Raw genomic sequence first — 25,543 nt, 5'->3', positions numbered from 1 at the left:
CAACGTATGGAAGTAGCTTATTTTTTATACATTATAAAAAGACATATTCTGGAAAATTATTAACATCTAAACTATACATATATCTTTTTTCTCTCAGACCATAAAAACATATACAAGGGATAACCATAATGAAGATAATAACAGTCACCTATGACGTCTTTGACTTGCTTGTCTCAAAATGTGTAAAAAACACACCCTTTTAATGACAGCTAATACTGGTTAATTTGTTAGACAGCTCCTGAGTATTTTAAAATCCTTAAGTATAAGAACCTGATTAAAATAATCATATATAAATCTCAGCTTTATTATATTACATCCTATTATAATGTTTTTTGAAAGAAATCGAAAAGTCACATATAATGTTTGTTCTATCTTTCAGACTTAAATACTGTTCTCCCAGGTTTGGATCTTGATATTGATAGAAACCACCTTTAGATGTAAATGAGGTGTATAAGCCTCATACTGAGACCTAATTCAATATGTACATATATAAATAAATTATGTCAGTTCTAATTTAAAGTAATTTATATATACATATAATTTTTAAGCAATATTAAGCAATATTAGAACATACTGATAAAATAACATTAGTTCTACTTCAGAGTATATATATATATATATATATATATATATATATATATATCAAATTTTAAACACACTAATAAATATCTCCATATTTGCTTGTTCCTGTTGTATAATAGATCATATATAAATCCCAGACTTCTCTAATGCTTCTTTAACCTGATATTCAAATTATCCAATGTTAGGTTCAATGATATAGTAAGGCTAGGTTAGCCAAAATAATATAGTGATTACTCATAGAAGAATAGTCCTCCACCCTTGTGAGTGTGGGAGTGAATGACCTGCATTGTCCTGGTGCTCCCTTTTATACGTGACAGTCTATTACATCACTTCCTTTATTGAAGTAATCTATCTTAATTCTAATACCACTTAAGTTATATATTTTTTTGTGATTATTTAAACAATTAGTGTATAAAGTTACATTTTCTATCCTTAAATGTAATTTAATTTTCATTGATTTATATTGAATTTGTCAATTGGTTTAATTATGTTACAATTATATATTTAAATGCATTCCAACCCTCAATTTGAGATTCTAAGTGATTGTGATTATTCACCAATCTGTGTATATACCTCCTTGTATGGAACGCATCACTATGTATACTTCCTAGCTTTGGAATGCACCATAATCAGCGTTCACATTGCTCATCACAACGTATACACATCTGTCCTTCAAACAGGTATAACTTCCTTTTGTCCAACAGTGTGTATCAACCCACGGAATGCATTGTTGCATTCTGGGATGACTTCCTATATGTTCTATCCCTGCAGTATATCTGTGGAACACACAACCATATTACTTATCTATGTGTGTATGTTGTTCTATTGTTCATGGAATGCACAACCATTTCTATATGTGTGTACACAATCAAGTTACCTGACTCCTATGTATAGCCATCCATTTTAATTGATTGTATACCTTATCTCCAATTACACTCATTGACACCACAAATAACCAATATTTTACATATCCAAATATTCATAATACTACTACTACTACTACTACTACTACTACTACTACTACTACTAATAATAATAATAATAATAATGTCTTCATGATTATTAATACATAAATACATATATAACCTATATTTTTACAGATTTCAATTGCCAATCATATCACAATCATTTATAAAAAATAAATACATATATGTAAACCTATCTTAATACAGATTTCAGATAGCACATCATAACATAATCATCTCTATAAGTTATCATTCTATTTTTTTGACAAAAAAAATTACAAGATAAAGCTATATCCATACCATCACTCCACCCATCAATATTCAAACCCTCTTTATCATATATAAGAATTAAAGGAAAGAAACTATTGGCAGTATTCAATTAGAGGTGAAATGTCGGTATCGGCGATAATTTATCGCTGCTGACATCATTTTCGCTTATTTCAATTATCCCCGTATTCAATTACATTGACTTTTTGCCGGTACAAAAAGTCAATGTTTAAAAAAGGGGATAATTTTTCACCAGCCTTTAGCTTGCGAAAAAAAGAACAGACTTGGGGTTTAGGGGTGCAGGCTTAAAAAATAGCCTGCACTGTTGGGAATGCTCCCTAAAAACAATCTGTGTTAATAAAATGTAAAGAGAAAAAAATTGGGACACCCCCCAAAACTTTTTTTACATTTTGGGGTTAAAAAAGTGGGAACACATCCTAAAGAACTGAAGTAGATTCCAGAGGGTTCAGAAGTATGCGGCAGGTATTTTCTTCATTGTGGGGAATAGCGGCAGGTGCATTTTTGAAGAATGTTTAAAAATCCTTTTAGGGACTTTAAAATATCCTTGTACCCATTTTCATGTACCCCGGATTTGATGGGCATAGTTATTTTTACCCCAAAAAATTGCTAAATGCTCTTCTGCATCACCTTCTTCAAAGCCGCATTTATGCACCTGCCACGGCTATTTATAAACCTGACTTCTCTTCTGCATGCAAAACAGGGGTACCCAAAGTGATCCTACATGTCTAGACATCTTTAGGTGGGTCCCAATTTGATTTCCCGAAAATTCCAGTTTTTTTTTGGCAATCCAAGTTTCGCCAAGTCCCATTTTCGCGTCCTTTTAAATTGAATACGGGGAATATCGGGCATGCACGCAATACTTTTCCACCTGGAAAACAGGCGAAGGAGACAAAAAGTCCAGCAGGTGTAAAGTCTGGACTTTTTGCCTCAAATTGAATACGGGCCTATATATATATCTTCATTAAGTCCTTTAGGTATCAGATTATTTAACGTATATATGCAATAAGAATCTCTTCTTGCTAATGCTAAATCCCTTCTACTTCTCCTTTGATCTTATTTTACAATATCAAGAACAGTAAATTTCAAACCACTAACATCAGAGTTGTGAACTTCCAAAAAATGCCTAGGTAAACTATGAGTCAATTCTTTGTTTTTAATATTTCTTAGGTGTTCCTGTATTCTTATCTTCAAAATTCTCTTTGTTTTACCTACATATACAGATTACATCTGCAGGTAATTAAAAAATAACATACTTAGAATTACAAGTACATCTTTCTCTAAGTTTGTATAGTTTTCCATTTTCATCTCATATCACTATTTCTTTATCCATATGTTTACAGAATATACATTTCTTACAGGGATAACTGCCAAATGTCTTAGTTATAAAATCTTGTCCATTGTACTGAGAATGTAATTCTTCCTTTGATTCGTTGGAAGCCTTAAATTTGCTATGCTGTAAACATATGGAAAAAAAACAGTGATACCACTCTTTGAAAAAAAACATTAATGGTGCAAAACTAGTCAGAGGTTATCTGTGGACCCTGGGATCAAGTCTGTGTTACCCACACATGTGCTGTTATTGCCGGGAGCTCTGGAGACATGGACGTTTACCTGTTATGCCAGACGGGAACCGCTCAGCGGGGTGGAGGCAGAGATACATTGCTGCCGATTGAGGACACTCTAAACAGGACAGGTACGTGCGTGGAGAATCCCCTGACTAAGAGTAAAGACACTCCCCTCCCTCGGACCTTTTTTCCTCAACCAGTCTAGAGGGAACAAGCGGATCACGCAAAGAGGAGACCTAATATTACTTTTGGCACAGGTCCCTATTACAAACTGCTTGGAGACTTATATTGGACATTTGTCAATTTATTGCAACATTTATCCCTGCAGACTGAAAAACTTTAGTTCTCATACAAAGTAAAGAACACTTTTCACAATTACCACATGATTTTTATTGTGGGCACAGTGATCATTTGCTATTAATGTGTTTGTTTTTTATATACAGTCAGGTCCATAAATATTGGCACATTGACAGAATTTTCATATTTTGACCTCTATTCACCACCACAATGGCTTTGAAATGAAACAAACAAGATGTGCTTTAACTGCAGACTTTCAGATTTAATTTGAGGGTAATTACATCCAAATCAGGTGAACGGTGTAAGAATTACAATGGTTTCTATATGTGCCTCCCACTTTTTAAGGGGCCAAAAGTAATGGGACTATCAACTCAAAAGCTATTTCATGGGCTGTTCCCTCGTTATTTAATTATCAATTAAGCAGGTAAAAGGTCAGGAGTTGATTTTAGGTGTGACATTTGCATTTGGAATCAGTTGCTGTCAACTCTCAATATGAGATCCAAAGAGCTGTCACTATCAGTGAAGCAAGCCATCATTAGGCTGAAAAATCAAAACAAACCCATCAGAGAGATAGCAAAAACATTAGGTGTGGCCAAATCAACTGTTTGGAACATTCTTAAAAAGAAAGAACGCACCGGAGAGCTCAGCAACACCAAAAGACCCGGAAGACCATGGAAAACAACTGTGGTGGATGACAGAAGAATTATTTCCCTGGTGTAGAAAAACCCCTTCACAACAGTTGGCCAAATCAAAAACACTCTCCAGGAGGTAGGTGTATATGTGTCAAAGTCAACAATCAAGAGAAGACTTCACAAGAGTGAATATAGAGGGTTTACCACAAGATGAAAACCACAAAAACAGGAAGCCACAAAAACAGGAAGACCAGATTAGAGTTTGCCAAACAACATCTAAAAAAGCCATTACAGTTCTGCTACAACATCCTATGGACAGATGAGACAAAGATCAACTTGCACCAGAGCGATGGGAAGAGAAGAATATGGAGAAGGAAAGAAACTGCTCATGATCCAAAACATACCACCTCATCAGTGAAGCATGGTGGTGGTAGTGTCATGGTGTGGGTATGTATGGCTGCCAATGGAACTGGTTCCCTTGTATTTATTGATGATGTGACTGCTGACAAAAGCAGCAGAATTAATTCTGAAGTGTTTCGGGCAATATTATATGCTCATATTCAGTCAAATGCTTCAGAACTCATTGGACGGCACTTCACAGTGCAGATGGACAATGACCCGAAACATACTGCAAAAGCAACCAAAGAGTTTTTTAAGGCTAAAAAGTGGAATGTTATGCAATGGCCCAGTCAATCCCCTGACTTGAATCCGATTGAGCATGCATTTCACTTGATGAAGACAAAACTGAAGGGAAAATGCCCGAAGCACAAGCAGGAACTGATGACATTTTCAGTAGAGGCCTGGCAGAGCATTATCAGGGATTAAACCCAGCATCTGGTGATGTCTATGCGTTCCAGACTTCAGGCTGTAATTGCCTGCAAAGGATTTGCAACAAAGTCTTAAAAAGTGAAAGTTAGATTTAGGGTTGTTTTTAGTTTGTCCCATTACTTTTGGCCCCTTAAAAAGTGGGAGGCACATATAGAAACCGTTGTAATTCCTACACCGTTCACCTGATTTGAATGTAATTACCCTCAAATTAAATCTGAAAGTCTGCAGTTAAAGCACATCTTGTTTGTTTCATTTCAAAGCCATTGTGGTGGTGGTGAATAGAGGCCAAAATATGAAAATTCTGTCAATGTCCCAATATTTATGCACCTGACTGTATATCCACCTCCTACAATTTTATTAATAATATTTGGATCCTGAGTTTATACTGTTTCTTCAAACATATTCATTATTTTCCATATTATTGAGAGATTAATCTATATGTGCTATTTTAGTGTTAAATGTGCTGTTTGTTGACATATTTTAATGTACATATTTTAATGTACATATGATAATAAATGTGTTTATATATTTTGAAACTTATGACATTTTCTATACTAGCTGGCCTATAGATGTTTGTTTGTGTGCAACCACAAGCACAATGAGTCATTGCTGCTTGATTTATTATATATCCATATCAATGTACTTTTTATTTATTATAGTATTAGTGCCAGGTTCTTTCTTTTAATTATTACATAATATGTACTGTAGTTTAGTGAAAAAAAAGGTTTTGGGGTCTAGAGGTGTGGATGTGTTTTTGTTATATTTCCTTTCTTTCGTTTTTTAATTAAGATTGTATAACATATGACAGACTTTGGGAGACATTGAATATATATTTAATATTTCAACTGTTTATCAAAGTTAGTGATAGCTAAAACAAAGAGAGTGTTGACTTTTTTTTAGACACAGTAGTTTTCAATTAATCGGTGCAACATTGTTAATTACTCCAAAAGTACTGATGATTAGATAACAACACATCTGCACTCTTGCGCCACAGAAACACCTCTTTCCATCTTAACAATCACATGATAATGAAGATTTCCAGATGACTTTATCCTGCATATACCGAACAGTGTCAAAATATTTGCTGTGCAATTGTTATCAAGAAGCCAGGAAAATGTTATAATAAATATTGGTAGTTTCAATGGACCAGCTCAACATTTGCAGTTGCACAAAGGTGTGACTGTTTTTTGTGAAAAGAATCAGCTAGTCATGGGAAGTGGTCTGTAAGAACTTTCCTTGATCTATTATCCAAACTGAATGCCTAAATCTCACTTGGTGTTTTTATTCATCATAGCTCTTCTTTTTTCTATAAGGTGATAATCATATCAACTTTAACAGGGCTAAAATAATATGTCCAAGATCCGGTCTGAAATAAAGGTTGATCAGAAAATGCCAATGCTGTCCCCAGTTACCTTCATATTACCAGGTCATGAGATATCTGAAATGTGCATTCCTTAATAGAAGAGTAAGAGAAGTAATAATTTCAGTAGCATTGATGCCAGTGGCATTCAGACTGCTCATGTGGTCTCTGCTTTGATTCCATATGCTCCTGTATCCCAATAATTAATAGAAATGATGATACATTAAGAACCCATGTTTTGGCCTCATTATTCTTATCACAACTGTGAGTATATGTACTATAGTAGTAGTTATTTTTGTTTTATGTATGCTAGTAACCACTTGTCCCATTTAAATGGAGGTAATAATAAACTGTATTGGGTTAAAATGGCTGATTATAATAATAGAAATGGTTGAAATATTATCTTAGGGTGAACAATATTAATGATAATATCTATCAGGTATTATGTCATAAGTTAAATCAGATATACTTTTTATTAGAGTTAAATCCGTACAACAATTTATAATGGTCTGAGACTAGTTAGGCCACAAAGATATTTCAGGATTACATTGTAGCAGAGTGTCAGAAACTCTGAAATATGCTTGTGTAGAAGTGACTAGAAAAAAACCTGGGCTTCATAGTTACAGAAAATCAAGATGCATTAAGGCAGCAGAGTATTGAATTGCATTTGGATAGCAGTTAGCAGGGGTGTCAGTGACCAAAGATTTCACTCAGGTAGCAGAGTTTCAGGTACTATGGATTGCACTGGGGTAGCCAAGTGTCAGGAATTTATTATTGCACATTGATAGAAAAGTGTTAGGGACTATTCATTGTATCTAGGTGACACAGTATGAAGAATTTATGATTGCACACATCATGAGTTACACAAAAATGCAATTCAGATTAGCAGCCATGTCCATTTTGTGGATTGAATATTTAGTATACATATCTATGCAACTCTACTTGCAGCTGAATTGGCAAAGTGGCTAAGAATGAGGAGTTTGCACGTAATTAGGGCATGTAGGCTGAATTGCGGACTATGCAGGAATGTGCATTTGCAGAGATCCATTTGATTTGCACCAATTCTAGGGACACTGCCAGAGTCCACTGAAAAAAATTACATCTTATTGAAGAAGGGAATGCATAGGGGCAGTATGCTTGCAACTCAGCATACTGTACACATTTCATTACATGCATGATGTGTGAGTACAATTGTAGATGACTTGCGTGCAACTCTGAATTAGTCCCAAATAGCAGTATCAAAATTTAGTTTTGCATACCGATAGCAGAGAGTAAGGACATATGATTGCACATGGATAACATAATATTTAAAACTCAGTAGTCTCCAATAAAAGGATGGTTAGTGTCAGGAAATAATAATTTCAGTTTGGTAGCAGAGTGCCTAAAACTTAGAAATGCACATTGGTAGCAGGGGTGTCAGGGACAGAGAATTACACTTCAAAAGTTTATGAACTCACAATTTTTCATGGTTATCGAATTATCATGAACTCACAAATGCACATAGGTGATAAATTGACAGAAACTTAAATCACTGTAGTACACAGTTTGCAGTGAGCAGTGTCAGAAACTTAAGATTGCACATACAATAGGTAGCAGATTGTCAGGAAATCACAATTGCAAGTGGATAGCAAAGTTCCCAAATTCAAAGTTGCACACTAATAGCTGGGTATCAGGAACTAAAGATTGTACTCATGTAATAGATTGTCAGGAACTCAGGACTGCACATGTGTTGCAGTACTGCAACTTCAAACTCCTTAGTCAGTGAAAAACAAAAATGTAAAGTCTTGATAACACCAAAACATCTAAAATATTATTACATTACTGATTGCTAACAGCATCCAACAATCTCTTTGAAGTTATTAATTGCATCAGTTATCAAAGAAATTGTGTGAGATCATAAATAAAAAATGTACAAAAGTATTAGATTTAATTTGAAGAAGTGTATTGCTGAATATACATGATTACAAAAACAATATATTTTGATACCTGATACTGCAATCAGGTTCAAAGTAGAGCTTCAAAGGAACACTCTCGCCTTTTGATATATAAATTCAGCCTGTCATGATTTATAATGTAAATGTCATAAAGGGCACTGGTCGCACTCACCAAAGCCGTGGGAGTGCCACTGAGCTGCTATCAGGTTTGGCATGCAGAAGCCACCTCCTGTCCTTGTTGTCTGCTAGGTTCAAGTAATGGAGCCACTGGCATACCATGTCACTGGCCACTGCCATTACTGCAGTACAGTGTGGGGAAGGCTCCATCTTTCTCTCCAAACTCAAGGATGAAATAGAACATGCATGCCCTCTGCTGGACATATTTTTTTACTTTAAGCTGATTATATCACACACCAAGTTCACTTTCTAAGGGAAGTCAGCCCAGCTTCCTGTGCTTGTTTATTGGAGCAGTCTGCCTGCTGTTAGATGTGCTATTTATCCTCTCAATATCCTTGTTCCAGCTACATTTTCTTCCTGCCTTGTTTTTTGGATTATCATATGTGTACTGAAGTCTTGCTGCCAAAACCCTGCCTGTACCTTGCCAAAATGATTAATACTACATGTATTAAAGACCTGCTTTCTAACCCTTGTCTGTATGTTAATGAAAAATATATGGAGGGGATGTGCTAAACTGCTATTGAATGGCTAAAATAGTAGCAGCTTTGTGTGATAAGGGCACTACTAACCCTTAATAAAGTGCATATAGGAAAGAGGAACACTAAGCGCATACCATAGCCCTATAACAATCGTGCAGGATTCTGTGAAAATGAATCCAATATATAAAGGAAAAGAGTCGTGCTCAATCTACAAATATATCTGTTGAGTTTATTAAAAATAGTAGAAGTATTAAAAATCGTGAACTGCGATCAGTGTTAGTAAATAGTTTATAATGACTCTATTCAATCCAGCATAAATAAAATTAAAAAGTGTGGTCTAATACCTGTATACGACATAAATACAAATAAAACATAAAACATGTGCAAGTTGGTGCAAATGTTGCAGTTATAAATATCACTGAGTGATACACTTGAGGTGTTTTACTCGCTCTGTGTAGAGATATTAGATATGAGCCAATGCTGAATAGTCAATGGTTAATAGTTCTAGTTGGTCCAGTACGCTAACTTAGTGTGTAGTAAACATTTACCAGCATATGTGATCACTTCACATTACAAGTCATTCTGCCAAATATATAACAGGCACACAGTAATGTTAGTGCAGAGGTGGTTCAGTGGGCGCAGGTATATGTGAAAAAGATGATATGTACCTGGTGTTTCAATAGGCAGTCCTGCTGCATTGGTATACCGCACCACCTCCGCAGTAACATTACTGTGTGCATGTTATATATTTGGCAGAAGGACTTGTAATATGGATTGATCACATATGCTGGTAAATATTTACTACACGCTAAATTAGCGCACCAGACCAACATATACATATGTGTACTTGGAATCTTACTTATGTAAGACTTAACACATAGGCATTTCTTTATAATTCTTTAACTATCACTTGGGGTGCGGGGCTCTCTGGGCTGGTGTGGCTGAACTGTACATGGCATCAAAGTGTACACTTTTTCACTTCTTTAGTTTGTTTTTTTATATATGTAGCACTTCATACACTTTAATTATAACCTCTTACTTATGTAAGACTTAATGCATAGGAGTTTCTTTATAATTCTTTAACCATCACTTGCAATCTCGCACTAGTGTGATGCCATCGGGCGGTTCCGCTGGGTTGGCCTGGGGGGTCCTGTGTCCTGTACTTGTTCCATTGGAGTGTTAGGGACCTGCCTGATAGAGGTCCCCTGGATGCAGTGGGCAGGCCCATAATTATGGCCATTATTATGCTATGAACCTCTTTGATACAATAAAGCAATACTATTATTAGGTTTAGCATGGTTAGAGTGTGCACTTGCATTTTTTCTCTTTTTCTGCTTGTAGCACTAATAGTCTCAGCAGGTACAGTAGCAACTCACATTGTTCTTAGGGTGTGCAATCTTGAGCCCCTCCCCCTTGCATTCTGTACTATGTGTATGTATGTACACTGGAAGGAAGAGACTCCTTCTACTTTGATTAGCACCCTTCCCACCTGTTTCAGGGTGTTTTTAATTAGCAAGGAGTACTTGCACTCCAAGACTGCACATTTAATAAGGCACAGTGAGGGTAAGGCCTAACATATATATGCTTTGTGTTAGTTTTTGGTCTGGTATTGGGGTGCGGGTCTGTCTGGGCTGGTGTGGCTGGACTATTTTATGGCATCATAATGTACACTTTTTCACTTCTTTAGTTTGTTTTTTATATATATGTAGCACTCCATACACTTTTAATTATAACCTCTTACTTATGTAAGACTCAACACATCAGAGTTTCTCTATAATTCTTTAACCATCACTTGCAATCTCGCACTAGGGTGATGCCATCGGGCGGTTCCGCTGGGTTGGCCTGGGGGGTCCTGTGTCCTGTACTTGTTCCATTGGAGTGTTAGGGACCTGCCTGATAGAGGTCCCCTGGATGCAGTGGGCAGGCCCATAATTATGGCCATTATTATGCTATGAACCTCTTTGATACAATAAAGCAATACTATTATTAGGTTTAGCATGGTTAGAGTGTGCACTTGCATTTTTTCTCTTTTTCTGCTTGTAGCACTAATAGTCTCAGCAGGTACAGTAGCAACTCACATTGTGCTTAGGGAGTGCAATCTAGGGCCCCTCCCCCTATGCATTTAGTAACTCTAGATGTACCAAAGTCATGCTGTATATTCATTGCATGTACCTTGCCAGCCTCATTAACTGCATGTGTTCTAAACATCTATAGCCCAGTCCTAGCCTGTCCCTTGAGGCAAAATCTTTGCTGTATTTTATAAGTTGCATATTTTATCTAATATTTTAGTTTAAAATTTACTGTAGTTTTGCCCAGGTCATGGTCTGTGGTCCAGATAATATCACCAAAGTTCTTCATACATTTTAAAAAATATAATTCAAGTGACTGTCTTGTTTATGTGAACAAATGTACCAACAGTAAATATTGTAATTACCTTCACAGGGATTGCTGTCTACATTGTTATTTTTTAAAAATAAGAGTATGGCTTATTATATACATTACAGTTTATTTTTGTTAACAGGTATTATTTTAAACTCTATGGCATATTTTCTGAACAGTCTCATGAACATGGTCTGTAGGTTTATTGTATGTACAGTGGTCCATGAAGTGATGATTATAACATGTATAATAATTATAATTTTGAAATGTATAAATCCCTAAGTTATTTTTAGATATATTATTTTGTAAAACAAAATATGACTAGACCTGAGTAGTGTAGTCCAAAATAGCTGATTAGTGTAGTCCACAATTGTCCTGCAGTAATTTGCCACTAACCACAAGTGTGAGTAATTACCTCTTTGAAGACTACATTGCACACAGTTAATTTATATAGAAAGATAGGTACAGACAATATTAAACTAAATAAATGTAAATGTGCAAAATATTACCGATAAAATTATGTTATGACCACCTTGGTATACAATAATTGAAAAAAATTGAGTATAATTTGTGAATAATTGAATTACATCTAAAAAAATAAATATACATTTTTGGTGAATAATTGAATAATTGAATAAAATCTAAAAAGATTATATAATTTCAGATTACAAATAATATATGTTTCCGCTTTCCCATTATATTATGTTGCAATATACTATATTATATTATATATAATATTTATTTATTTAAATAGTTTAGTTACCTAGTATTTTCATAATGGAATGATATGCTTTTTTGCCTCTAGCCTTTTATTTATGATGAGAAGTAATACTGCAATTTAATGTGTAGGAAATTGTAACATCTTGATTCTTTTTTTTGGTAGATTTTATTTGTCTATTCATTAACTTGAAGTAAGATCTACCCTGATGTGTATATATATATATATATATATATATATATAGTGATAGAAGCACTTGAGAAGTCTGGGATGGCATATATGTGGGTCCCAGATTCCTTTCTTATGTGTTTTAGAAAATCCCAGGAAAAGTCTATCATGCCAAACAGACCAGAAGTGTTGGCTTTTGGTAAAAGCCGGATAACGGGTCCTGGGGGTGAGGATGTGAGAAGAGAGGGAGGGCTCCATCCATAGGACATTCCAGGTGTTGGGTCTTTCAGTCTGAGAGCAGGCTGATTAGTAGTTGCACCTGGAAGTGGCTCAGATAAGCTGTGTTAGGTTTTGGTTTAGTGTGTCACATATGCTGGGGAGAATAGACATTGAAATTTGTTCAAAGATACTGTGATATTTGATAGTGCTGTGTTTGTGTTTCTGGTAAGGCAGTAGGCTCTGCCACTTGTAGAGAGGGAATAACCTGTCTAGCTAGTGCCCAGATGGGCTAATATTTATTTTTATGTTATGTTTATTTTGTGGTTTATATTGCACAATAAAACTGGTTCTGACCAGCTTGCACGATTACCCCAGACTGGTGTGCTCTTTCCTGGCTGCTGTGTGTAAGGAGGTGTCCATCTACACCAGGAGAGGGACCCCCTACCCTGACTATATCACAATATATATATATATATATATATATATATATATATAAAGCAAATAAGTGGTGGCGGTGGCACTCCTCAAAAACAAGTTTGTAGACAAAAAAAGTCCTTTACTTCAACATTTCAATCTATGTGATTTTCATCAGGAAGATAACAGTAATACATAGAAACACTTACCTAAATAACATACAGAGTCCACCTTGAGTGCGGCCATCTCCGTCCATCTGAGAGGGCGTCTGATGTCATCGCGCAGCACCATGCAGCCTATGTGAAGTCTAGAGCTCTGCTCACTATGGCAACCAGGAGAAACAAATTAAATTAAGTGAGAAACCTTCACCAATACATGTACAGAAGAATCTACCTGAAAAAATCTATCATAATCAGGGTGATGCATCCAAAAAACATGAGCATAGTATGAACAGATGTAACAAAAAAGAGATCCATATGTATCTCCAAAGCCGCTAATACAGTAAAAAAGGTATCACTGAAAAAAGGCAGAGAAACCATAAAAATGAAGTAGCAAAAATACTAGAGAGCATTATATATATATATAAAACACAAGATTAATCAAAACAGGATAATGATAATGTGTCATTGAGACCATGGGGCTGTAGAATATTTAGGTGGTGAATCCAGAATGCCTCCGTTTGTAGTAATTTTCTTGCTCTATCACCCCCCCTGTGATGATCTGGGACCTGTTCTATCATTTTATATCGCAAAGTAGAGAGTGTATGTCTACATCTGTGAAAGTGGCCAGCCACAGGCTGCTCATTCTCTTTGCCAGATAAGGCCAGATGAATGGAAGACCTGTATAAAGCCATTCCTTCACAAAACTGTCTGGTGGTTTTCCCTATATAGAGTAATCCACATGGATGGACAGCATATGAAATAAATTACAAATTGACTGGTAAATGTCAACACTCCTTTAATATTAATCTTTGTCCTGAATGTGGATGGACAAAGCTATAACATATCTCAAGAAATCCACATGTGGTGCATCCTAGACACTTGCAATTCCCTGACTTTTTGGTCAAAAAATGGGTGGAAGAAATGTGTCCAAAGCCAGTGATGTCACTATGGACAAGCCAATCACGAATATTTTTGCCCCTTTTATAGCAGGATAATAGACAGGAATCTTTAAGACTTTTTAACCCAGGGTCAGTGTTTATCATAGGCCAAAATTTTTTGGCAGTGCCGACTATGGTTCTGCTAGCTGTATTGTAACTGTTGACCCACACTAGTTTCTGATCTATATTTTTTCTCTGAGTTATGTTACCACTGTCTTTGGGGGCAGCTAAAGCTCGTGTTTTGGCTTCTAACAAAAGGTCACGTGAATAGCCTCTATTGATGAATTTCTCAAACATATTCTCCAGCTGTTTAAGTTCATCCTCGGGATCACTGCATATTCTATGTATCCTAAGGAACTGAGAATATGGCAGCCCCCTCTTAAGATTATTGGGGTGAAAGCTGGATGCTAGTAACAGCGTGTTATGATCTGTGGGCTTCCTATATATTGAAGTTTGCATTTTACCATGTGAAACTTTCACTGAGACATCTAGAAAATGGACCTCTTCTGAATCAATCTCATAAGTGAATTTAATATCACTATCCAACAGGTTAATACTAGCCATCATATTAATAAATTCATCTTTACTGCCTAACCAGACAATAAATATGTCGTCTATGTATTGTGTGAAGAACTTGATCCTCCCAGCATACTCAGGTCTGCTGAAGAAAAGATCTTGCTCCACATGATACATGAACCCATTGGCATATGCCAGAGCTGCACATGAACCCATGGCACATCCATGGGTTTGAAGGTAGAAACTACCATCAAGAACAAAGTAGTTTCTTGTCAGTGTGAGCCACAGCAACTTGATAAAAAAAGGTAAGTCTGGTCCACAATAATGAGGATTATTGGTCAATAGATGTTCCATAGCCATAATACCCCTGATGTTAGGGATACTTGTGTACAAGCTGATGACGTCAACTGTACATAACCAGCATTCATCTGGCAAAGTTCCTAAAGTAACAAGTTTTTGTAAAAAATTGGTGCATCTTTTAGGTACGTCTTTTCAGCCTGTATCACTTGTTGTAAATGGAAGTCAATGTATCGTGATACTTCATAGTACAAAGATTCCCTTGCCGATATAATCGGTCTACCCGGTGGATTAACAGGGTCCTTGTGAAGTTTGGGTAGTGTATAGAAAACAGGTACTATTGATAATTCTGCATGATATTTCTTGGTGGGATCCCCATCCAACTTGCAATATACTTTAGTGTCCACCAATTGTTTACGTGCTTCACCACGGTATGAGGAAATGTCCTGTATCACTATTCCGCTCCCTTTGTCAGCAGGGCGGCTAGTTATGCTGGTATCAATGCTAAGTTGCTTAAGGACAGCCAATTCATTTTTAGATAAGTTAGGATGTATTTTATTACAATGTCCTTTGCATTTAGTAATGCAAGTATCAATCGCATTAGTGAATCCTTTTATAGCCAGATTGTTAGAAACTGGCTCAAATGTGGATCTTGAATGACTAGGCTGAAAAGTAGGGGTGTCAGTACTTAGACTAGGTTTGTCATCAAAAAACTCCTTAAGTCGAAGTTGTCAATTAAGTCTATGTAGCTCAATTTGACTAGTCAGCGTATCATGCTGTACTGTCGGGACAAAACTCAATCCCCTATGTAGTACACTTAATTCATCAGCCGTAAAGATTCTTTTGGACAAGTTGTAAACTACTTCTTTTTTGATGGCTGTTTTCTTCTGCCTCTGCCACTTACCTCCTCGTCTTGTGTAGAGTCTGGGGGGTGATCTTTTTTGGCTCTTGTAGTTACCCCTAAAGGGGGCCTGCGAGAAGATTGAGCCCCACTTGTACCAGCACATTCCTGGTCTGTAGACTGTCCTCCACTGGAGGTATCAGTTTCCAAGGCAAACTTTTTATATCTCCTGTTGGGGCCTATATATTGTGGTCTTCTTGCCCCTGTCGGGTTATTTGCCCATGAGTAAACACGTTTTTCTTCATAATCCTGATTGACTATATTAATTTTATTTTGTTTAAAGTTAATTAGATCACTGCAATATTTTTCTAAAAAAAGTTTGTAATTTAGTTATCCAGTCACAGGTATTGTCATCAATTAATGTCTGGTGGTGTGTGGTTTCAAATGCATCAATTTTGTTCTTTATTATATTTAACTCCATACCAGACTCCTCAATAACTAACAGGATGAGGTCAAAAGAAGCCTTATTAAGTATAGCCACCCATTTCCTACAAAAATCAGTATTAAAATGTCCGATGGTTGGTATATTATGGATACGGAATCCCCTCGGGATTTTTTTGTTTCTGAAATAGTCACTTAAAGTGACCCCATGTAGGAAGAAATCTACTTTTTCTTTTTTAATCTGTATAGCTGGGTGTAATAATAGTCAGCTGACTGTATGCCTCCTGCAGTAGTCAAATTATCCTTAAATAAAATCTGTTCAGTATCTGTATCAGAAAATGTAAATTGGTCAGCCAACGGTAGATCCACATTTATGAAGCCCAGACCCGTTGTTTGGGCTGTTGGCTGTGACATACTATGGCACAATATGTACCACAGTGTCACAATAACAGAGATAATCCCTGTAGTCCAAATAAAATATATGGGATGGTGCCTCAGCAAGGGTGGTGTATACTCCAACCGACTCACAAATAGCAGAAAGCTTGGCACTCCTCCTCCAACAATGATCCTGGGTGCCCTCCACAAGTAACAAAAATGCAAAGCAGGAAGTGGTGGCAGCGGCACTCCTCAAAAACAAGTATGTAGACAAATAAAATCCTTTACTTCAATGTTTCAATCTATGTGATTTTTGTCAGGATGATAACAGTAATAAATAGAAACACTTACCTAAATAACATACAGAGTCCACCCCGAGAGCGGCCATCTCTGTTCATCTGAGAGGGCATCTGACGTCATTGCGCAGCACCACGCAGCCCACGTGATGTCCAAAGCTCTGCTCACTATGGCAACCAGGAGAAACAAATTTAATTAAGTGAGAAACCTTCATCAATACATGTACAGAAGAATCTACCAGAAAAGATATATCATAATCAGGGTGATGCATTCAAAAAACATGAGCATAATATGAACAGATGTAACAAAAAGGATATCCATATGTATCTCCAAAACTGCTAATACAGGAAAAAAAGTATCACTGAAAAAAGGCAGAGAAACCATAAAAATGAAGTAGCAAAAATACTAGAGAGCATTATATATATATAACACAAGATTAATCAAAACAGGATAATGATAATGTCTCATTGAGACCATGGGGCTGTAGAGTATTTAGGCGATGAATCCAGAATGCCTTCCTTTGTAGTAATTTTCTTGCTCTATCACCCCCCCTGTGATGATCTGGGACCTGTTCTATCATTTTATATCGCAAAGTAGAGAGTGTATGTCTACATCTGCGAAAGTGGCAAGCCACAGGCTACTCATTCTCTTTGCCAGATAAGGCCAGATAAATGGCAGACCTGTGTAATGCCTATTCTTTCATGAAACTGTCTGGTGGTTTTCCCTATATAGAGTAATCCACATGGACAACGTATGAAATAAATTACAAATTGACTGGTACATGTCAACACTCCTTTAATACTAAATCTTTGTCCTGAATGTGGATGGAGAAAGCTATCACCTATCTCAAGAAATCCACATGTGGTGCATCCTAGACACTTGTAATTCCCTGACTTTTTGGTCAAAAAATGGGTGGAAGAAGTGTGTCCAAAGCCAGTGATATCATTATGGACAAGCCAATCACAAATATTTTTGCCCCTTTTGTAGCAGGGTAATAGACTGGAATATTTAAGACTTTTTAACCCAGGGTCAGTGTTTATCATAGGCCAAAATCTTTTGGCAGTGCCGACTATGGTTCTGCTAGTTGTACTGTAACTGTTGACCCACACTAGTTTCTGATCTATATTTTTTCTCTGAGTTATGTTACCACTGTCTTTGGGGCAGCTAAAGCTCGTGTTTTGGCTTCTAACAAAAGGTCACGTGAATAGCCTCTATTGATGAATTTCTCAAACATATTCTCCAGCTGTTTAAGTTCATCCTCAGGATCACTACATATTCTATGTATCCTAAGGAAATGAGAATATGGCAGCCCCCTCTTAAGATTATTGGGGTGAAAGCTGAATGCTAATAACAGCGTGTTACGATCTGTGGGCATCCTATATATTGAGGTTTGTATTTTACCATGTGATACTTTCACTGATACATCTAGAAAATGGACCTCCTCTGAATCTCATAAGTGAATCTGATATCACTATCCAACAGGTTAATACTAGCCATCATGTTAGTAAATTCATCTTTACTGCCTAACCAGACAATAAATATGTTGTCTATGTATCATGTGAAGAACTTATATATACAAACCCTCAATACGCTATTAATACCAATTCTTTACAGAATTTAAATAGAAAACAGATTTAGCTGAACCTCTTGTATGATCCTTGCCAGAGAATGGATCCAGAAATTTGAATATAAAAACAAAGCAAGAAGGTGCTAATAGTGTAGTATGTAAGACACAGATTTTTTGGAAAATAAATAATGTGCGTACATTAATCAGACTAATTTATGCTTCACTTCCATAAGAACATATAGACATAAGGGGTGAGCGGGTTCGGATTTCTGAAATCCGAACCCCCCCCGAGCCACCCCGATCCGAGTCGTATCCGAGTCTGGCTAGATTTTTGTCAACACCTATTATATATACGGCATTCTCTTTGTCTCAAACATATGATGCGGAGAGATCCTATTGGTCTAATGGAAACCTAATCATTTATTCAGGTGCACTACACACTACACTACTAAATACAGTGTCTCTATAATTGACGGCCATTTTTGGTTAGTCCAGTTTTTATTAACAAATGATTTTCAACATGTACAATCTGTTTTAAGACATTTTTGTAATAAATGTGCTTTCTTTGATGTTTATAAAATATTATATACTTTTGTTCATATATAAGAGATTGTCTATATATGATTTTATATTATATGATTGGTCATTTTGTATTAGTCTTTAATTAAAATACATGTAGTCAGTTTTACTATGGACAGGAAATTAATCACAGTAATGCTCTAGTGGTTAGATAGCCCTATTTAATTATCAGATCAGGAACCTATCCGTGTGGAAGTTTGTCCATCCACATTTAGGACAAAAATTTAGTATTAAAGGAGTGTTGACATGTACCAGTCAATTTGTAATTTATTTCATACACTGTCCATGTGGATTACTCTATATAGGGAAAACCACCAGACAGTTTCATGAAAGAATGGCTTTACACAGGTCTGCCATTCGTCTGGCCTTATCTGGCAAAGAGAATGAGCAGCCTGTGGCTGGCCACTTTCGCAGATGTTGACATACACTCTCTACTTTGCGATGTAAAATGATAGAATAGGTCCCAGATCATCACAAGGGGGTGATAGAGCAAGAAAATTGCTACAAAGGGAGGCATTTTGGATTCATCGCCTAAATACTCTACAGCCCCATGGTCTCAATGAGACATTATCATTATCCTGTTTTGATTAATCTTGTGTTATATATATATAATGCTCTTTAGTATTTTTGCTACTTCATTTTTATGGTTTCTCTGCCTTTTTTCATTGATACTTTTTTTCCTGTATTAGCAGCTTTGGAGATACATATTGATCTCTTTTTTGTTACATCTGTTCATATTATTCTCATGTTTTTTGAATGAATCACCCTGATTATGATAGATTTTTTCTGGTAGATACTTCTGTACATGTATTGGTGAAGGTTTGTCACTTAATTTAATTTGTTTCTCCTGGTTGCCTAAGTGAGTGGAGCTCTGGACATCACGTGGGCTGCGTGGTGCTGCGCAATGACGTCAGTCGCCCTCTCAGATGGAGGGAGATGGCCGCATTTGGGGTGGACTCTGTATGTTACTTTGGTAAGTGTTTCTATGTATTACTGTTATCTTCCTGACGAAAATCACATAGATTGAAACGTTGAAGTAAAGGACTTTATTTGTCTACATACTTGTTTTGGAGGAGTGCCGCCACCACCACTTCCAGCTTTGCATTTTTGTTACTTGCGGGGGGCACCCGGGATCATTGTTGGAGGAGGAGTGCCAAGCTGTCTGCTATATATATATATATATTTATATATATATATATATATATATATATATATATATATATAAATATATATATATATATAATGGTGATCTTAGCAAGAGCCCAAATCCAATTGTGCAGTTTCAAGCTTTCCCTTGATATTCTGTTTTAATGTCCTTTTAAGGAGATGAAGAGGATGAAGACAAAACAGAGATCCACTTTCCGTTTCTACAATGATACCCTCAACCATAGTACACACAATGACTATCAATCAGTTTATGTCTGCTTCGATAACATTTTTTTTTTTTTTAAACAAATAAATGAAAAATTAAAACCTTACATCACACATATATCGTGGCCATTGTGGATTAGATGCTGTTAATCACCTGCTGTCACCCCTTAATGGGGCTAGCTCATTGACAGCTGGTTGAAGGTATCATTGTAGGAACAGAGGGCCTAATTCAGAGCCGCTCGTGAGCACTGAGCACTCACAAGCGGGTCGAAGGTGTCCTAATGCGCATGCGCACGATGGAGGGAGCTCCGTCGTGCGCATGCGCGAGACCCGCATAGCGACAGCCAAGCTGTCGCTATGGGTCTCGCACCAAAGGGGGCGTGCTGTCGATGGTGACTGACAGCATGCCTCCATTGGTGGGCGTGCTGGGGGCGTTGCTGCCCAGACAGAGGTGTTCCCATGGGCCAAAAGCACTCCTGGGCTTGCGGCAGTGAGACCCTACTGCAGGGTCTCGTCACAAGCCTGATGGTCGCGATGGTCTTAACCATCACGACCATCTTTTTGGCTGCTCACTTAAGCTGTGGGTGGTCATCCACATCTATGCGAGCGGCCAGGAGGCCGCTCCAATTTTAGGTAGGAGGGCCCTGATTCAGAGCGAGCGCTCTGGTCAGAGCATCCGGCTCTGAATCAGGCCCTGAGTGTATCCCTTCTTCATCTTCATCCCCTTAAAAGGACATTAAAACATAAAATTTCAAGGGGAAATTTTAACCTGCATAATTGGAGTTGGGCGCTCCCCAAGATCACCATTCTGTAGAACCCTTCTGGTCCTAACTGGTGAGGGAACGTACTTGGAGAAGCAGCCTCTACTAAAAAGACTTTTTAATGAATCATACTAAACTTTTTTTATATTTGCATTTTAAGATAAATTGGTTGATGTAGCGCAATATATATATATAGATATTGTAATATATACACATACAGTATATATATATTTATATATATATATTTGTACAGTATCTGCTACACAGAAAGATTAAGCAACTAATCTGGGTTTCTCTCACCAGCAACTCTTCCAGTAACATCATAAAGTATCAGTAGCACATGCAGGGTGGGTTTCAGAGTACCCAGAAACCCCCCTGACAGATTGAAGTGTTGGAACCATGTTCTTAAGCCCCACCCCTTATGACATATTGTTGCAATTCACTGGTCAATATGGTGGAGGCAGAGCCAATATGATGTGATTTCATTAGAATCAAATCATTTGGACCCATCCCTCCCGATTGACCTGCAAATCGCAGCAATTTCCTGCAAGGGGGCGGGGCTTAAGAACATGTTGCCTGCCTGCTAGGTCCTGTCCCAGTCAGATCTGCTGCAAGGTAAGTTTGTTTGTGTATATGTGACATAGGTGTGTGTACAGTATATATGTGTGTGCATGTAAAGTATGTGTGACATATGTATGTGTATACATGTGCGTGTGTTTGCGTAAATGTGTGTATGTCTTTATGCGTGTGTATGTATATATGTATGTATGTGTATACACACACACACATATATATATATATATATATATATATATATATATATATATATATATAAATAGACATCAGAAAGGGGTTCAATGACAGCACTCATGGGTCCTTTAAGAGAAGAAGCACTTTGACAACTGTGTCAATCCTTGTTCAATGTTTCAGTCTCATAGACCTTTATTAAGAACACATATGCACACACAAATGTACATACCTTTATACCAGCAGGTCTACATTGATAGTTGCTGTTTCCCATGTGTCACACTGGGAGCTGTTAGTGTGACATCATCAGTGTGCATCCATTGCTGTGTGGCTGATCACAGCACTCCCAGTGGTCATGTTAGGAACAGGTGCAAATCTAATACAGGTTCATGAGGCAAAGTGAGCAGCAGCTGTAGTGTATAGATTCAAGAAGTGAGGGTGCAGGAAAGACATTGTGATGTCCAACACCATGCAGGGAATGGAAAGAAAAATGTAAAGAGATGGGAAAGGGTAAAAAAACACACAGAAAAAAATGTGGTGTACGGTATGGAGAATATGCTAACTCCACACCTAAAATAGAAAATGTAAAAAATTCATAAAAAACACCAGAGACATCCCTTACATGAAATTAATAAAGTACATGCTTCCAAAGGTAATGAGTTGATGATAGAATACATCACACTTAGATAGTATACTTGCCAAGTCAGATGAACATATTCAAAAAAGTTACTCCTAATTTTCTTTAGAAAAATTCAATAAGATCTGCAAATCACAAAGTAGATTAGCAGAGTAACTCATAGTCATAGTGTTCTGTGCACCCATAAAAGACAACAACCATGTCACCATCTTTCGTGTGTCAACCTGTATTACAATACCCAATCTTCTTAGGAGGTCACCCATCCTATTACTGATAGGGCCCAGCACTGCTTGGCTGCCAAGGTCAGCTGGGATTGGGCATAGCCAGTGTTCATGTTGTAAATCCATTTGGTTTCCAGCTGAAGTAGTCATCTTTCTCTATCTCTGCCTCTCTTGGATGATGGTACATGGTCAATTACTTTGTATGAAAGAGTTGCTAATGAATGGCGGGCCTCTTTGAAGTGCCGTGCCACCGGCTGGTCTATGACCTTACCTGCTATGGCTTGCCTGATTGCGGTGCGGTGCTGGGCCATTCTTTCACAGAATAGCCATGACACCTTGTATACCAAGCTGCATGGGCATCTAATCATGTATACAACATATTTGCTTAAGCAGGTAAGGATATGCTTTACTGGAATGTGTTTACCCAAATGCGGATGCACAGCATAATTTCCTTGTTCCATGTAGCTGTAAGTAGTGCAGCCTGTGCATCGGTAACAGCTAGGTTTTTGGGATAATAAGTGTGGATCAAGTTGGGGTATTTGCCTTGAGATATCATTATGGACCAACCAGTCTTTTAGGTTCCTACCTCTTTTGAAGCACATCATGATGGAGGAATTGGTCAGAGGTTTAATGCTGCTATCTGTGCTGATAATGGGCCATAATTTCTTAGTCATATAATTGATGAATGTGCTGTTGGCATTGTACCTGTTAGAGAAGAACATAGTATTCTTTCTGTTCTGATTCCTACTGCTGGAGACCAGAAGTTCTTGCCAAGTTTTAATCATCACTTTGCGCTTTGCCAATTCCAAATCTCTGGGTTGGTACCCTATGTTGATAAACTTTTGCATCATGTTATTGATTTCTCCTTCAGCAGTTTTATCATCAGAGGTGATTCTTCTTATCTGTAAGAATTGCGAATAGGGTAGTCCTCACTTGAGAGCAGTGGGGTGGTTACTATTGGCGTGTAGTAGAATGTTGCAGTCAGTAGGCTTGTGATAGACCTTGGTAGTAAAGCAAAAGCCATGCCATTCAATCATAACATCCAAATAGTGTACTGCCTCATGGCTGCATTTATACGTAGATTTTATATGTTCATGCTATTGGTTTTATTCCATTCATAGCAGAGATTAATTCCTCTTCAGTCCCAGACCATAGAACCAGGATATTGTCTATGTATCTGGTGAAGTATTGCACAATTTTGCAGAAGTCAGGGTTTTCGAAAAATAGGGTTCCTTCAACATCAAACATATATATGTTTGCAAATGAGGTTGCCACATGTGAACCCATGGCACATCCCCTCTGTTGGAGGAAAAACAAATGATCAAAAAGGAAGTAGTTCCTGGTCAGTGTTTTTTCTAGAAGTGTTATACAAAATTATATATGTGGACCCTGATATTCATTATTGTTTTGGATGAAGCATTGAAAACTGTTGAGGCCTTGTGCATGAGGAATGCTGTTATATAATGAAACCACGTCTATGGTGCATAATAGTAATGTCTTAGGCAAATCCTGTAAATTCTTCAGTTGTAGGAGAAGGGTGTTATTGTCTTTCAGGAAGGTTTTTTGAGTCATAATTAAGGGTTGTACAAAGTAATCCAAGTATTTTGAAATGGTGCTGTAAAGAGGTTCCCTAGCACAGAAGATGGGGCGTCCCGGGGGTGATTCCATGGATTTATGTATTTTGGGTAATGAGTATATTAAGGGGACTACCAGTTTTTCAACTGTTAAATTGATTCTTGTGGATTCCGATATCCAATTGTGGTGTGCCGCTTCCATAAGAGTTTTGTCCAGTTCTGCTTTAAACTGATGCATCGGGTCACTGTCCAATTAGTGGTATATTGTAGAGTCATCGAATTGTCTGTATAGCTCTTTCTTGTAGTCCTCCACATTCTGTATCACCAACGCTCCACCTTTGTTCGCTGGGCGGAATGTGATGGTCATATCCTTACTTAAGGATATTAGTGCATCATGTTCTTCTTTGGTAAGGTGGTTAAAGTGGTGTCTAGGTTTCTTGGATTCCTGCAGTACTTCATGGTCAAGCAGTCTGGTAAAACTTTTGATGGATGGATTATGTGATTGCGGTTCAAACATGGATTTTTTCTTAGTAGCTCACTCCTTGTAATCAGTTATATCACTCTCTGCATAGGAGTAGAATTCTTTTCATTTCAAGTTTCGCACGAGGCGCCACATATCCTTTTTCCATTCAAATTGGTCAAACGTGGATGTGGGAACAAAAGTCAGGCCTTTGTTTAATAATCTTGTTTCCACCTCTGTGATACTTCTGCTGTATAAGTTTATAATTACATTTTCTTTTTGTATGTTCTTTTGCCTCTCCCTCTGCCTACCATGTCTCGTCTGGGTCATGTGTCTTTTTATGTCCATGTGATTATACCTAAAGGAGGCTTCTGTGAGGAAGTTTTTTCCACAGCTTCTTGATCACTAGCAGATTAATTGATGCTGGTCGAAAGTACACTGTTGTAGTTGTGTCTTTGGAATCTTTGTCTGGTTTTTGGAAATCTTGGGTTTGTTGTTCTGCCTATGGCCCACATATAGACCCTTTGCTCCTGATAATCTAGATTCACTTTAGACAGTTTTTCTTTCTTATATTTAATCAGCTCTTTTTTGTATTCAGCTATCTGTATGGTTAGTTTTTCAATCCAATTCTGTGATGAATCGTTTGGTAAAGCTGTGTGTATGTGTGACCTCAAAGGATTTGATTTTCTTGTGGATTGCAGATAGTTCCCTACTGGACTCTTCAATTACTAAAAGTATTAGGTCCACTGAACATT

This window comes from Taudactylus pleione, unplaced genomic scaffold (assembly GCF_031769625.1).
Source record: "Taudactylus pleione unplaced genomic scaffold, aTauple2 ptg000066l, whole genome shotgun sequence".
Lineage (NCBI taxonomy): Eukaryota > Metazoa > Chordata > Amphibia > Anura > Myobatrachidae > Taudactylus > Taudactylus pleione.
The sequence above is the reverse complement of the archived record's forward strand: the minus strand, read 5'-3'. Positions refer to the sequence as shown.